Below are 14,918 nucleotides of genomic sequence, written 5' to 3' on the forward strand. Positions count from 1 at the left end.
TATATATGTTTGTGAACTGTAAATGTGAGGTTAAGAACAGTAAATCTATACTGACATAAATGCCCTGCTTTCTTGGTGTTTTGGTCCTTGATGATGTGGCATTATATCGTGATAGCACAATATTTCAGGAGTCAATATATGGATATACAATTGTGCATGCATTGGACAGACAGGGAAACAGTTCAGGACAGAACAGGGGTCAGTGAATCAATGACCATAGTTGAAACACCAGGGCTCCTTGAACCTAAGTAGCTTGGAAACGGTTCCGACAAGGAGTCAGTCGGAATTCTTTTTGACCGACATCGTAATGAGGCCCTTAATCATTTGAATTTCTTTGATTATTACAGCCCTGGCAATTTCGGGCCCATGCATGGTAAATTACTCTTTGCCTGGGGTGGGGATAGGGGAATGCTGACATCGGGCATGGCCCTTCTCCTTACACGGTTCATGGGATGCAATAAATATTTAATCGACAGGTGCCAATCCACTCATGTACTATTCATTGCTGCCTGCCTAGCCATTTTATTTTCTATAGAACCATTTGTGAATTAGACCTTTCATTGTGGGAAAATGCAGACAGTAGGAAAAGTCTTCTTTTGAATGTTTCTGGTGAATAGGACTCTCAAGAAAGAGCTAGCGTTCATGTAACAAACACATACAATATAAAGAGGGCCTTGTGGGCAGCCTCTATGAGCGAATAGCTGTTTTAGGTTAGTCACTTTCAGCCTTTGCTTGATGAAATTGTCATTCACATTTTGTATCAGCCCACAGGAGTATTTCCTCTATTCCACAATGCAGCTATGTGATTGGTTATCAGTTTTTGACGCAATTTATTTGTCTCCTAATTATGATATGAACCTTACCTACCGTACCTCTGCTCCTGTTAAAGGCCCCTCAAAGGACAGTTGGAGCACTTTGTCCTTCTACTTAACTGCCCTCTTGCAGGGAGGCCCATGCCATGACCTCATGCGACAGTGTGCTGCAAGGGGCAGGCTGATTAGCAGAAGACAGTGCTGCTGCTCCTGATCACTAGTTTTTTCTCTTTACCTACTGGGTTGTTGAATGCTGAATCCTGACATCCAATGACAAGATGACTACTTTTCTGGCCCATTGTGTTGTAACACTGTCTTGTCATACAGATGAGGGTCAGCAGTCAGGAACTGTTACAGATTCACTGTTTTTCACCCAACATGGCCACTGCTGAACTGTTGATGGTCATTACCAATCCCCAAGATAATGTGAAGCAGGTCATTAGCCTTTGGAACAATGGAAAACCATTGCAGGTATTCAGACTTTTGACCTGCTGATAATTCCATGCTTCAGCTATAATCAATCTTCTCATTGAGCCATCCTGTTGACAGTAAGGTCGGGATGGGACATAAAATAAGCCCAAGCACCAAAATAAAACTAGCCCACATTATTGAATCAGCCAGCAAAAAAACTGGTCCACATTTGCTAATTGGGCAGTTTCAACTTGTTTGGTGAGATGACTGCATGCACTTACTCCTCCTTCTTTCCCCTTTTGTTTTTTTTCTCTGCCTTGCTCTTGATCAAACTTTGTTCAGGAAAATATTGGTGGTTCCCAAAAATGACTGCCCGTGTGCCAAACCTGCAGCCATCAGCTAAAAAAGATCTGAGGCTCCATGACTGTTTAAGTGTTGTCGTAGATAAATTAGTATAGAAGCAACAGCGTTCAAATCTATTTTGAATGCTTACTTGATTTTGCTGTAAAAGAGCACATTGCATTGTTAGACCTGTATGCCCTTTGAGTAGTCCCTCCTATTTGTTTATTTATTTTTGTCCCCTTTTTGCCCCTCAATCTCTTTACTTTTGATGTCCACTGGATTTTTTTTAGACGTTGACCTAGGGGTTAGGTGCTCCTTGCCCTCATAGTCTTTTTTCTGAGGCCTAGGTGCCTTTCTGACTGAATTTACAAGACTCACAAAATGGTGGCCAGTAACTGCCATAACTGACACCTCAGGAAAAGGGGCCCATAGGATGACATAGGGAGACTATAGAACCTTCCAGCTGGTTCTAGTGATTTGAGGCTAGCCTATATAAGGCCAGGGTCAGGGCAGCCATTTTGAGTAGTGACCAGAGCGTGTTGTGGAACCTGATCATAGAAGGAGTGAGGCAAAGTGGTGAGGAGAGAGGCGCAGTAAGCAAAGGGAGATCGTTCCTTGGATCGGCTGCCTACTTGTATGACGTTTCCCCTGCTACTTGACCCAGCCCTTCTGACACAGAGTTTCTCCAGCCTAACTGCGTGTGCCCAGCGCAGCTAAATCAACCTGAGTGTGCAGTGGGGGAGCGAGGCGCGGGAGTGCCTGAGATCGTTGAGTCACTCACCGCGTGGAAGGACCTGAAGCGCTGAGCGAGGTTCCCAGGCATCTGTTGTGGCCCCCGACTGCGCGGAAGTGGGCCAGCTTGGTGGTAGTCCCTCCGAGGTGACTGTGAGGAGAGCCAGTCAAGCTCTGTGGTCGAGCATCGGAGGCGGAAGAGCCCTGTAGCGGCTGTGAAGGGGACCGAGGAGACGGCCCGGGCGGAGGCAGCCAGCTGTGTTGCCGGAGCTGAGGAAACGCCGCAAGTGGCGTGACGTCGTGACAGGAAGCAGGGCAGAGTCGTAGCCAAGGAGAAAGAAGTCAGCCGCGATCTTGGAGGAGGACGGCCGTCAGTGAGAAAGGCGGAGAGAAGGCGGAGCCTGCGGCGGAAGGAACCGGTGAGGGAAAGATTCCCAAAGCATAGTAAAGAGCGGTGAGGAACGCCGGATTTCCCCTCCCCTCCCTTCCGTGAACTGCAGCGAGAAGAATGCAAATCCCCCGGCCTGCAGCGAAGACAACCGCTGGGCGAGTACAGGGGACAGGTCTCTAAGACTGCCATTTAAACTTTCCAAGTAAGCGGGGAGAGTGGGCGGAGGCAACCGTAGCTAATGTGACTGGCCATCAACCGCCGGCAGACCCGAGTGAGAGGCAGTGTTCCGCCGACCGGGTTGACAGGAGCGAGGGTAAAAGGGTTGCCAGCAAAAGATTCCCCCAAAGGGTTGTATCAGTGACCCAGTGTCAACCAAGCTAGGGTGACTTCTGTGGAAAGGGTCATTACAGACCATAGAGTTGTGGCCAGTCTAGGAGAGGCGGTGGGCTGAGGCAAAGAGGTTAAACAGGCAGTCCCAGGGGGAACATCTCAGTGGGGTGTATAAAGGACAGAATAAGATGCTGGGTTAACTTGTCTGTTTCTTTAAATCAAACAACTGACTGGATTTGCCTCTTTGTATGCCAGTGGGGAAAGGTTTGCTGATTTAATGTATTAACAAACAAATTGATGGTCCTGATTCACTTGGGGTAAAGTACTTGACTGCTTCAACCTTTTCAATTGTCAATGTAAAATGCACAACTAATGGTACTGTGAAAATTGGTGGCAAGAAAGAGAAAAGTATTCATCTAAACCTGAGTACCGAAAAGTTCTCTACTGTTTAAGGCAATATTGAGAATGTAAATCTTGGAACCTCATTGATGTAAGAAGAGAGTGAATGGAGTGAAATTGATACTCTGAATTTTGAATATAGCAAGAGAATTCTTTTTATAAAACAGCCCGTATTTTTCTAAGACTGGTGTGGTGTCTTTCTTTTCTAGTGGAGGGACGTTATGTTACTGAAGGGTGTGACGCAAACTTAACACATGTGCCTTTGGGATAGGCCTTCCTACTTTGTGCCAAGCTATCCTATGTAGACTGGTAATTCCAGGCCCAACATAATTGGTGTCCAGCGGTGGGATTTGAACTGCGTTTGCGTCCACTCTAAAGTAATAAATTGTACTCCACAGGCCTACACCTGGAGTTTTCTCCTGGCAGACTCCCTAATTATAATTTTGTTTTTCCCAATTTTCTCCTGGTGGTGGGTGGAGGAAGCTTCTAGTTACCCTCTGAAATTATTCCTTCTAAGTGGCTGTCCCGCACTCTTTGTGGCACAATGGAATTCGCACTGGAGAAGTTAGAAACCTATAATGTGGCTCAACTCCGTGAATATTGTCAAAATATGGGAGTGTTCTTCAAGCGTGGTGCTAAGAAGGGGGAGCTTCAAACCAGCTTGAGGGCGTGGGTGGCAGCCCACCCAGATGGGAAGGACTGTCATCGGGGTAGATGTGCTGTTCCAATCTGAGAGGGAGAACTTACTGACAGGTCCCAGAACACTCTCAAGAGAGGGCAGCAGTGTCTCCGCGAGAAGCTTGACTGAAGCCGAACTAGCAGACAGGAGGGAAAAAAGACAACTAAAATGGGAGTTAGCCAGGTTGGAAAAGGAGAAGGAGGAGCAGAGATGGCTCACGAGTTGAAACTCAGAGAGTTAGATCTCAAGGTCCTACAGGCAGGGACTCCCAGTTCTCCAAATGGTGGCAGCGAATCAAGGGATTTGACCAGGGAACCCAGACCTTACCTACCTAAGGATGTAGTCGCCAGCTACAGTACAGGGGATGACATTGCCAAGTGGCTGGCCACCTATGAGGTCTCCTTAAGAGCCCATGGGATTCTAGAGAAATACTGGGGAGGTGGCTTGTATAAGTACATGCCTCCTGCAGGGAGAGACACACTCTTGGCCCTAGAGCAGGGGGAGCAAACCCACTACCCCACCATGAAAGTGGCGCTAATCAGAAAGTTTGGACTGACTCCAGAAAAATACTGTCAAATGTTTAGGGGTAGTCACAAACTAGGCACACAGAATTGGGTGGATTTCTTGGACTACGCAAAGAAGGCATTAGAGGGCTGGGTGCAAGGCAGCGAGGTGGGGGACTATGAGGGGTTGTATGACCTTATACTCAAGGAGCACCTACTCGAGAAATGTTTTCCAGAGCTGCGTCAACACGTGGTGGACAGCAAGCTGACCAACCCCCGAAAGCTTGCAGAGGAGGCGGACATCTTGGCAAGTACCCGGGTGTCCTCAAAGGGGACTGGAGGGGATTCCCAAAGGGCTGGACAGGGCGCCCCCCCAGAAGAAAGAGGGGGGAGATAAAAAGCGGGAGTACTCCAAAGGCCCCCAAATCAGTTTCCAGGGAAAGGTAGCAGGATTCACCCCTAAGGCTAACCCGCCCCGAAACCCTTATCCTGGCCAAAGTCAGCAGCCAAGGGTTGTCCACTGCTTTGAGTGTGGTGGTGTTGGACATTATAAGGGAGATGTCAAGTGCCCAAAGAGACCACCCCCTCCCACCGGAGGAAAAGCCCCGGGAGTAGCTAGTGTAGTGCTCGGGGAGGAGTTGCCCTTAGATAAGGGGGGTGAGTGGGCGGGTGTCACCTTAGTGTCCCTGGGAGATCGGGAGATGGTTCCTAAGATCCAGGTGCCCTCAAATACTGTAAAGTATGGGCAATGGGTCATCATCAATGGCCAGAGAGGGGAGGCTCTGAGAGACACAGGAGCCAATATGACTATGGTAAGGAGTCAACTGGTGTCTCCAGAGCAGGTGATTCCACATGTACTCCACCCCGCCGCGATGGCTGACGGCAGATTGGGCCACTACCCTGTGGCCGAGGTTCCATTTGAGTGGGAAGGGGTTGCAGGTTCACTTCGAGTTGCCGTAAGCTCTGCCGTGCCAGTCGATTGTCTGTTGGGGAATGACATGGAGCACAATGCTTGGAGAGAGGTGGAATACCGGACTCATACTCTGATGCTGGGTACACCTGAATGGGCCTGTGCTAGCACAAGGTCCGCGACTACCCAGAGGGGGAGTTCGCCTGGGCTGGAGCCTGGAACAATGGCCCAGCCCGCTGCCAAAAAGGGAAAGAACCAAGGACAGGAGAAGCCTGCTTCGGCTTCCACGCCCCATGAGACAGATCGGCCACCTGCGGTGGTGGACCAGGAGTCCATGGAGGGGGAAGTAGTCTCCCTGGAGGACTTACCTATCCCTGCTGAGTGGCATGTGGAAGGAGGGCCTACCAGAGAGGAGTTTTGTAAGGGCCAGAAGGAGTGCCCTATCCTTGAGGGACTGAGGCGACAGGCCAAAGCCCAGGCAGCAGGGAACGTTGCTGGGAACTACCATATTTACTGGGAGGATGGACTCCTCTACAGTGAACCGAAGGTACCTTTGCCCGGGTCATCACGGGCCTTGGTAGTCCCTCAACGCTACCGAGCCTTTCTTTTGGAACTGGCTCATGAAATTCCCTTGGCAGGACACTTAGGACAGGACAAGATCTTTGCCCGGCTTGTCCCCCACTTTTACTGGCCTCAGATGAAAGTGGCATCCGACACATACTGTCGGACGTGTGTATCCTGTCAAGCCAGTGGGAAGACAGGGGTGAAGCTGAAAGCTCCCCTGGAACCACTTCCTGTCGTTAGCACCCCTTTGAAAGGGTGGGCATCGACATTGTGGGGCCATTGGATCCACCAACTACAGCTGGTCACAGGTTTATCCTGGTTCTGGTGGATCACGCCACACAGTACCCAGAGGCAATTCCTCTGAGGACTGTCACTGCACCTGTAGTGGCTAGGGCCCTGATGGGGATCTTTACCCAAGTGGGTTTCCCCAAGGAGGTTGTGTCTGACAGAGGGACCAACTTCATGTCAGCATATATGCGGGCTATGTGGAAGGAGTGTGGAGTTACCTAACGGTTTACCACTCCTTATCACCCACAGACCAATGGTCTGGTGGAAAGGTTCAACAAGACCTTGAAAGGCATGATAAGAAGTCTGCCTGAGAGCCTGCGGAGGAAATGGGACGTCCTCCTACCCTGTTTGCTATTTTTCTACAGGGAAGTGCCACAGAAGGGAGTGGGCTTCAGCCCCTTCGAGCTTCTGTATGGGCACCCTGTGCGTGGACCTCTCAGCCTGGTGAAGGACGGATGGGAAAAGTCTCCCAGAAAGCTTCCCCAGGATGTGGTGAGCTACATGCTGGCTTTCCGGAGCCAAATGGTTAAGTTGTGGAAGCAAGCTTCTGACAACTTGGAAGCCAGCCAAGCAGTGATGAAAGAGTGGTATGACCACAACGCTCACCCCCTGGAGTTGGAGCCTGGCCAGAAAGTATGGGCGATGGAGCCTGGAGAGCTAAGTGCCCTCCAGGATCGCTGGACAGGCCCCTTTGAGGTGTTGGAGAAGAAGGGTAAGGCCACCTACCTGGTGGATCTTAAGACCCCTCGCCAACCCCTACGGGTGCTGCATGCCAATCGCCTCAAACCCCACCATGAGAGGCCCGAGGTCATCTTGATGATGGTGACTGATGGTGCAGAAGAAGCGGAAAGCGAGCCTCTCCCTGATCTTTTTTGTCTCACGAAAAGGATGGGTCGGTGGAGGGAGTGATTCTCTCCCCATCCCTAACTCCTGAACAGCGAGAGGACTGCCGCCAGGTATTGGAGCAGTACTCCTCGTTGTTCTCCCTTGTCCCGGGAAGGACCCACCTGTGTACCCATGATGTGGACACAGGAGACAGCCCACCAGTGAAGTCTAAGACCTACCGGCTGTCAGACAAGGTGAAGGCCAGCATCCACGGTGAAGTTACCAAGATGCTGGAGCTAGGAGTCATTGAACCTTCTAGCAGCCCCTGGTCCATTCCGGTGGTTCTGGTACCAAAAGCTGCCCCACCGGGCACCACTCCAGAACTGAGGTTCTGTGTGGATTACCGGGGACTGAACTCAGTGACTAAGACTGATGCACATCCGATCCCTAGGGCGGATGAACTTATTGACCGGCTGGGAGCTGCCCAATACCTGAGTACCTTTGACCTTACTTCAGGGTACTGGCAGATCTCCCTTACAGATGGAGCAAAGGAAAGGTCAGCCTTCTCCACGCCTGAGGGCCACTACCAGTTCTGTGTAATGCCCTTTGGGCTCAAGAACTCCCCTGCCACTTTTCAGCGGCTGGTGAACCAGGTCCTTTCTGGAATGGAGGCTTTCTCCGCTGCTTATCTGAATGACATTGCCGTCTTCAGCAGCAGTTGGAAGGATCATTTGTGTCACTTACAAGCTGTTCTCCAAGCCCTGAAACAGGCTGGCTTGACAATCAAAGCCAGTAAATGTCAGATGGGGCAGGGGTCGGTTGTGTACCTAGGCCACTTGGTGGGAAGAGGAGCGGTGCAGCCCCTCCAGGCAAAGATTGAGGCAATCATGGCCTGGGAGCCCCCCAAGACCCAAACTGAGGTCTGAGCTTTCCTGGGCCTCACAGGTTACTACGGTCACTTTGTGAAGGGGTATGGCTCTATTGTGGCACCCCTCACTGAGCTCACATCCAAGAAACAACCTCAACGGGTAGTCTGGACGGAGGCTTGTCAGCAAGCCTTTGAGAAGCTGAAACAAGCAATGTGTGCAGCACCGGTCCTGAGGGCCCCAGATTTCTCCAAGGAGTTCATTGTCCAGACAGACGCATCAGAGCATGGCATTGGGGCAGTGTTATCGCAACTCAATGAAGAGGGTCTGGATCAGCCTGTTGTCTTCCTGTCTAGGAGACTGCTTCCCCGGGAACAGAAGTGGAGGGCAATTGAGCGGGAAGCTTTTGCAGTGGTATGGGCTCTGAAGAAGTTGCGTCAATACCTGTTTGGCTCGCACTTCCTGGTTCAGACCGACCATCGACCCCTTCGTTGGCTGATGCAAATGAAGGGGGAGAATCCCAAGTTGTTGAGATGGTCCATCTCTCTACAGGGAATGGACTTCCGGGTGGAACATCGGCCTGGATTGGACCACGCCAATGCAGACGGTCTCTCTAGGTATTTCCGCCTTAGTGATGAGGACTCCCAAGGGGTTGGGTAGCTCTCCCCACTTTCAGCTGGGGGGGACGCGTGTTAGACCTGTCTGCCCTTTGAGTAGTCCCTCCTATTTGTTTATTTATTTTTGTCCCCTTTTTGCTCCTCAATCTCTTTATTTTTGATGTCCACTGGATTTTTTTTAGATGTTGACCTAGGGGTTAGGTGCTCCTTGCCCTCATAGTCTTTTTCCTGAGGACTAGGTGCCTTTCTGACTGAATTTACAAGACCCACAAAATGGTGGCCAGTAACTGCCATAACTGACACCTCAGGAAAAGGGGCCCATAGGATGACATAGGGAGACTCTAGAACCTTCCAGCTGGTTCTAGTGATCTGAGGCTAGCCTATATAAGGCCAGGGTCAGGGCAGCCATTTTGAGTAGTGACCAGAGCGTGTTGTGGAACCTGGTCATAGAAGGAGTGAGGCAAAGTGGTGAGGAGAGAGGCGCAGTAAGCAAAGGGAGATCGTTCCTTGGATCGGCTGCCTACTTGTATGACGTTTCCCCTGCTACTTGACCCAGCCCTTCTGACGCGGAGTTTCTCCAGCCTAACTGCGTGTGCCCAGTGCAGCTAAATCAACCTGAGTGTGCAGTGGGGGAGCGAGGCGTGGGAGTGCCTGAGATCGTTGAGTCACTCACCGCGTGGAAGGACCTGAAGAACTGAGCGAGGTTCCCAGGCGTCTGTTGTGGCCCCCGACTGGGCGGAAGTGTGCCAGTTTGGTGGTGCTCCCTCCGAGGTGACTGTGAGGAGAGCCAGGCAAGCTCTGTGGTCGAGCATCGGAGGCGGAAGAGCCCCGTGGCGGCTGTGAAGGGGACCGAGGAGACGGCCCGGGCGGAGGCAGCCAGCTGTGTTGCCGGAGCTGAGGAAACGCCGCAAGTGGCGTGACGTTGTGACAGGAAGCAGGGCAGAGGCGTAGCCAAGGAGAAAGAAGTCAGCTGCGATCTTGGAGGAGGACGGACGACAGTGAGAAAGGCGGAGAGAAGGTGGAGCCTGCGGCGGAAGGAACCGGTGAGGGAGGGATTACCAAAGCGTAATAAAGAGCGGTGAGGAACGCCGGTTTTCCCCTCCCCTCCCTTCCGTGAACCACAGCGAGAGGAATGCAAATCCCCCGGCCCGCAGCGAAGACAACCGCTGGACGAGTACAGGGGAGAGGTCTCTAAGACCGCCATAAAAACTTTCCAAGTAAGCGGGGAGAGTGGGCGGAGGCAACCGGAGCTAATGTGACTGGCCATCAACCGCCGGCAGACCCGAGTGAGAGGTAGTGTTCCGCCCACTGGGTTGACAGGAGCGAGGGCAAAAGGGTTGCCAGCAAAAGATTCCCCCAAAGGGTTGTATCAGTGACCCAGTGTCAACCAAGCGAGGGTGACTTCTGTGGAAAGGGTCATTACAGACCATAGAGTCGTGGCCAGTCTAGGAGAGGCGGTGGGGCTGAGGCAAAGAGGTTAAACAGGCAGTCCCAGGGGGAACATCTCAGTGGGGTGTATAAAGGACAGAATAAGATGCTGAGTTAACTTGTCTGTTTCTTTAAATCAAACAACTGACTGGATTTGCCTCTTTGTATGCCAGTGGGGAAAGGTTTGCTGATTTAATGTATTAACAAACAAATTGATGGTCCTGATTCACTTGGGGTAAAGTACTTGAATGCTTCAACCTTTTCAATTGTCAATGTAAAATGCACAACTAATGGTACTGTGAAAATTGGTGGCAAGAAAGAGAAAAGTATTAATCTAAACCTGAGTACCGTAAAGTTCTCTACTGTTTAAGGCAATATTGAGAATGTAGATCTTGGAACCTCATTGATGTAAGAAGAGAGTGAATGGAGTGAAATTGATACTCTGAATTTTGAATATAGCAAGAGAATTCTTTTTATAAAACAGCCCGTATTTTTCTAAGACTGGTGTGGTGTCTTTCTTTTCTAGTGGAGGGACGTTATGTTACTGAAGGGTGTGACGCAAACTTAACACATGTGCCTTTGGGATAGGCCTTCCTACTCTGTGCCAAGCTACCCTATGTAGACTGGTAATTCCAGGTCCAACAAGAAGCAACAGCGTTCAAATCTATTTTGAATGCTTACTTGATTTTGCTGTAAAAGAGCACATTGCAAAAGTTTGGGCTTTCTGTTTATCGAGCCACAATTGAATCCCCAGTAAATGTACTTGTTTGTAAACACTCACAATGAATATACAGCAATTAGGTCCTTGATTAACTTCATGTGTTAACAGGTCTTACAAATGTCTTAAAAGTGATAACCTTGCCTAAGTCATGTAAAATCAGATGACATTCTTTTCATAAAGTTCTTGCCAGTCAGAGGAAGGCAGATCTCATAACCCATGCTGATTATGTTCACTTCACCGGCCCTCCCAGCATAGGTTTTGGAGAGTAGGAAGTTGCTAAAGTCCTCCTGGGGATTAGAAGCAATTGTTTTCCGGGGGGATCGCTCCCCACACCTGCTAATCGAACAGCAGCACTATTGTTAGGAGACAGATCCTTTGACATCTTTGCTGAGAGGCGGGAAAGAGGATTCACCCACCCAAGGCACAATCATCAAGCCTTGTAATGCATCCTGGACTCACCCTCCAAATAAATAGAGAGGGGGGATCCATGGAACAGCAAAAGATCATAAGGAAGCAGGGATCACGGGATGGCTGGAGTTGGTTGCAATCGGCTCTATCGCATACAATCTTGAAAGACTGAATAGTGGCTAAAGCTAGCACCAAGGAATGGGATGGCCTAACCATCTGCTCATGGACCATTGGAGAGCTGCAGCAAAAATTGTAGATGCCTCACTAGTAGAATTCTTGAGTTCATTTAACATAATAATGATATAAGAAACATGGGCCCAAGCCAGCATTCCCCCTCATAGGGTTCATAGAGCACACCAAATTGCCACAGAAAAGTAGCTCATTTGGAAGGGCAAAGAGTGACTTCAAAGACTATATTAACTCTAGGTTGCCTGTAAATATTGTAGAACTAATCATGGTTGAAACATGCATTTTGGCTCTAGGGCTGGATAACTGTGCCCAGAAACCTAGTGAGTCGCTAGTGTTTGTAAATGTTTATATCAACCCAAAGAGGAAAGCTGTAACAGTGGATCAGTTCATTGCAAATATGTTACAACTAAATAATATATGTCCGCCAGCATATCTTCAACCAATTGAGGAGCATGTTGAGCATTAGGGGCTTCCCGGACCAAATTCTGGCACCTTATAAGTGACTAGACAAGAGCGGAATTTTTTTTATAAGGGCATGTGAGCGAGCTGGCTACATTACCCAGATCCACCATCTACCAGGTGATACACTGCCCACATGGACCAGGTCATCTGACAAGTCTATCTCCATTCTGGAGTATATGATGGTAAAGAATCCACTTATAACCAGATGGTGGAATTTAGAATCACACATCATCAGGAGAGTGACCACCACTTGAAAGTAATATTGATTGGGGCTAGCAAGCGTGAACATGAGCCAGCAAGGGCCATGCTGGAAGACACCATGTTAGATAACCAAAAGTGCCTGCAGTAGAGCTCAAGCTCTGAAAAAAGACTTGCAAAAGATGCAGTGGAAACATTTAAGCTACTTGCGTACGGTGACACTAGTCCAATAACAGCCTCGTAAATCTTGAGTGACTATCTCTAAATATCCAGCCAAAGGCTCGAGCAAGGGGGTGTATATAGGTACCCACAAATGGCCAGTTCTGTCAAGATCTATCCGCCTGATGAAGGCTTAAATCAACATAATGCTCAGGTAGCTACAGCACTTCCCAGAGGGTATAGAACTGCTACAATCTCTGTGAAAGGAGAGGCGGACGCTGAGAAAAGAACTATGGGCTTTTAAAAAAATAGGCAAGAAACTCCTTCAGGCCGCTAAATTAAAAGATCCAAAGAAATTTAGGAAGTTGATCAGTAGCATAGATAAAGGCTCAAGGACAGCTTGTAACACAAATATATCTGAGAACAGTGGGTTCAGCCCCTAAAGTCACATTTTTTATGAAATGCTGCTCAGACTGTTCGCTGGGCCCAAATGGAATCCCTCAAGCTGTCTTCAAAGAGCATACCATGTTGTGGGCCAAGTCCTTGGCCAATATGTTAATCACATTGTTGCGGATGGTTCTATCCTGCAAAGCTGCATAGCTCAATCATTGATCCCATCTTTAAAGGAGGAGCCGTCTCATCCCCAGGGAAGTATCACTTAATAGTGCTATTGGAAGCTGACCTCAAGTATTTCGCAACATTACTGCCACAGAATCTTGAGAAATGGGCATCAAACACAGGTAGACTTCAGTTGAACCAGACAGCAGGGTTCATGTGATAGCAAGGTACGATAATTACCCTCATCACAGTAGGACTAATACTTAACAGAGAAAAGGGCACTATCAAGTCACTATGCATTTGCTTTGTAGATTTTAAGGCTGCATTCTATTGTGTCCCACGTAAAAAATTATGGGCAAAACTCCAGCAGTGGCAAATCCCACACAATCTATTAAAGGTGATTAGGCTGCTATATACGGATATCTCAGCTAAGATTAATGTCAGTGATGGCACGCATGGGTTAAGATCAGTGAGAACATTAATTGGTCTGAAGCAGTGGTGCATCGCTTCTACCCATTTATTCCATTTATACATTTCGGACCTCTCCCCAGCACTAGATGCATTGGTATCACATGCCCTAAGCCTTGGTGGCACACCATTCTGAAACATCCTGTATGTGGATGATCTGCTTCTGCTTAGCAACACCAGGGTAGGTTTACAGAGATCAATCATCTGCCTGGCATAATATGTGGTTAATAATGGATTGGAGACTAACCTTAAAAAATTAAAGTCATCTCACTAAATCGTATCCTAAATCGACCCATATGGTATCTGTTAGAATTGGGGGTCTCTAGTTGGCACAGGTAGGTACTTGTGACAAATAGGGACCCTCTCCTCTAGTCAGGATAAGGGGATTACACTCTTAAAATAACCCCTGCTCACCCCCTTGGTAGCTTGGCACGAGCAGCAAGGCTTTATCGCAGAGGCGTTGTAAGTTAAGCATTTGTGACCACATACAGTAATCCAGTGACAACACTACAAATGGACACCACACAAGGTTGTATATCAAAAATAGATATATTTTATATAGAGTTACCACACGACCAATAGACGACAAAAAGAATCCACAGTACTAATAGATTTCAAGAGTTCTGGTTAAAAGGCTTAAATCAAGGTTCTATGTGAGTCTAACAAATCCAGTGGACCGCGTCGGTACGGGCCTACTCAAATGTCGACAGACTCAGTTACAGTATCTTTTACTTGAGGCGGCCGGCACAGAGGTGCGAGCCGGTTCCGGTGTTCGTCACGGTGCAGAAAAGAAAGCATTGCAGGACGCGTTGTCCCTCGATGCGGTGCAGGCAGCGGCCCGTTGACAGAGTCGGTGGATCCTAGACATGAATTGCAGGGCGAGACGGTGCTTCGATGCGGTGCTTGCAGCTTGCGGTGCGGCCACAGAGCCGGAGTTCAGGAGCTGGCGTCGATCAGTCCGGAAAGCGGTGTGAGTTGAGCGTGGCATCGCAAAGCGTGCGAGGTGGTGCCCAACTCCGGTGTGTTCACAGGACTCAGAGTCAGCAGCAGTGACTGCATCGGTCAGACCAGTACGAGTCGGTGTAGCGAGGCGTTGCACATCGCGGTGTACACCAGTCGCGGTGCAGGCAATGGCTCGGTGACGGCGTCAGGATGGGGTCAGTGAGCTCAAAGCTTGCGTTGTTTGAGGCGGACGTTGCTTGATGCGGTGCCTACAGGACACTGGGCCGGTCATGAGAGTCGGTCACAGCTCCCTGCCTCTGTAGCCACTGAAACAGCATTTCCAGCAGCAGTTTACAAAGGCTGGTGCAGTCCACTGGTCCTGGGACTTCGGTCAGGGGGCAAGCTCTCTTCCAAACCCTTGGAGATCTTTTGCACAAGTTGAAAGTAAAGTCCACAAAGTTCTTTCTCCTCTCTTTGGCAGTCAGGCAACCACTGCAGGCCAATCCCCCAAGCAGTACGTCAGCTTGGGAATAGTCTCTCCTCAGTTTCTTCAGGTTCCTCTCCTCAGCAGACATTTCGTCTTGTAAGTCCAGAAGTGATCTTATTTCATGGGATCAGGGTCCCATTATTTATACCCCAAACCCTTTGTTCTCTGAGGGGAGAGGGGCCTGTGCCCAGTCAAGCCAGTTCTGAAGCACTCTGTTTACCAGACTTCT

This window comes from Lissotriton helveticus, chromosome 2_1, assembly GCF_964261635.1.
Source record: "Lissotriton helveticus chromosome 2_1, aLisHel1.1, whole genome shotgun sequence".
NCBI classification, from domain to species: domain Eukaryota; kingdom Metazoa; phylum Chordata; class Amphibia; order Caudata; family Salamandridae; genus Lissotriton; species Lissotriton helveticus.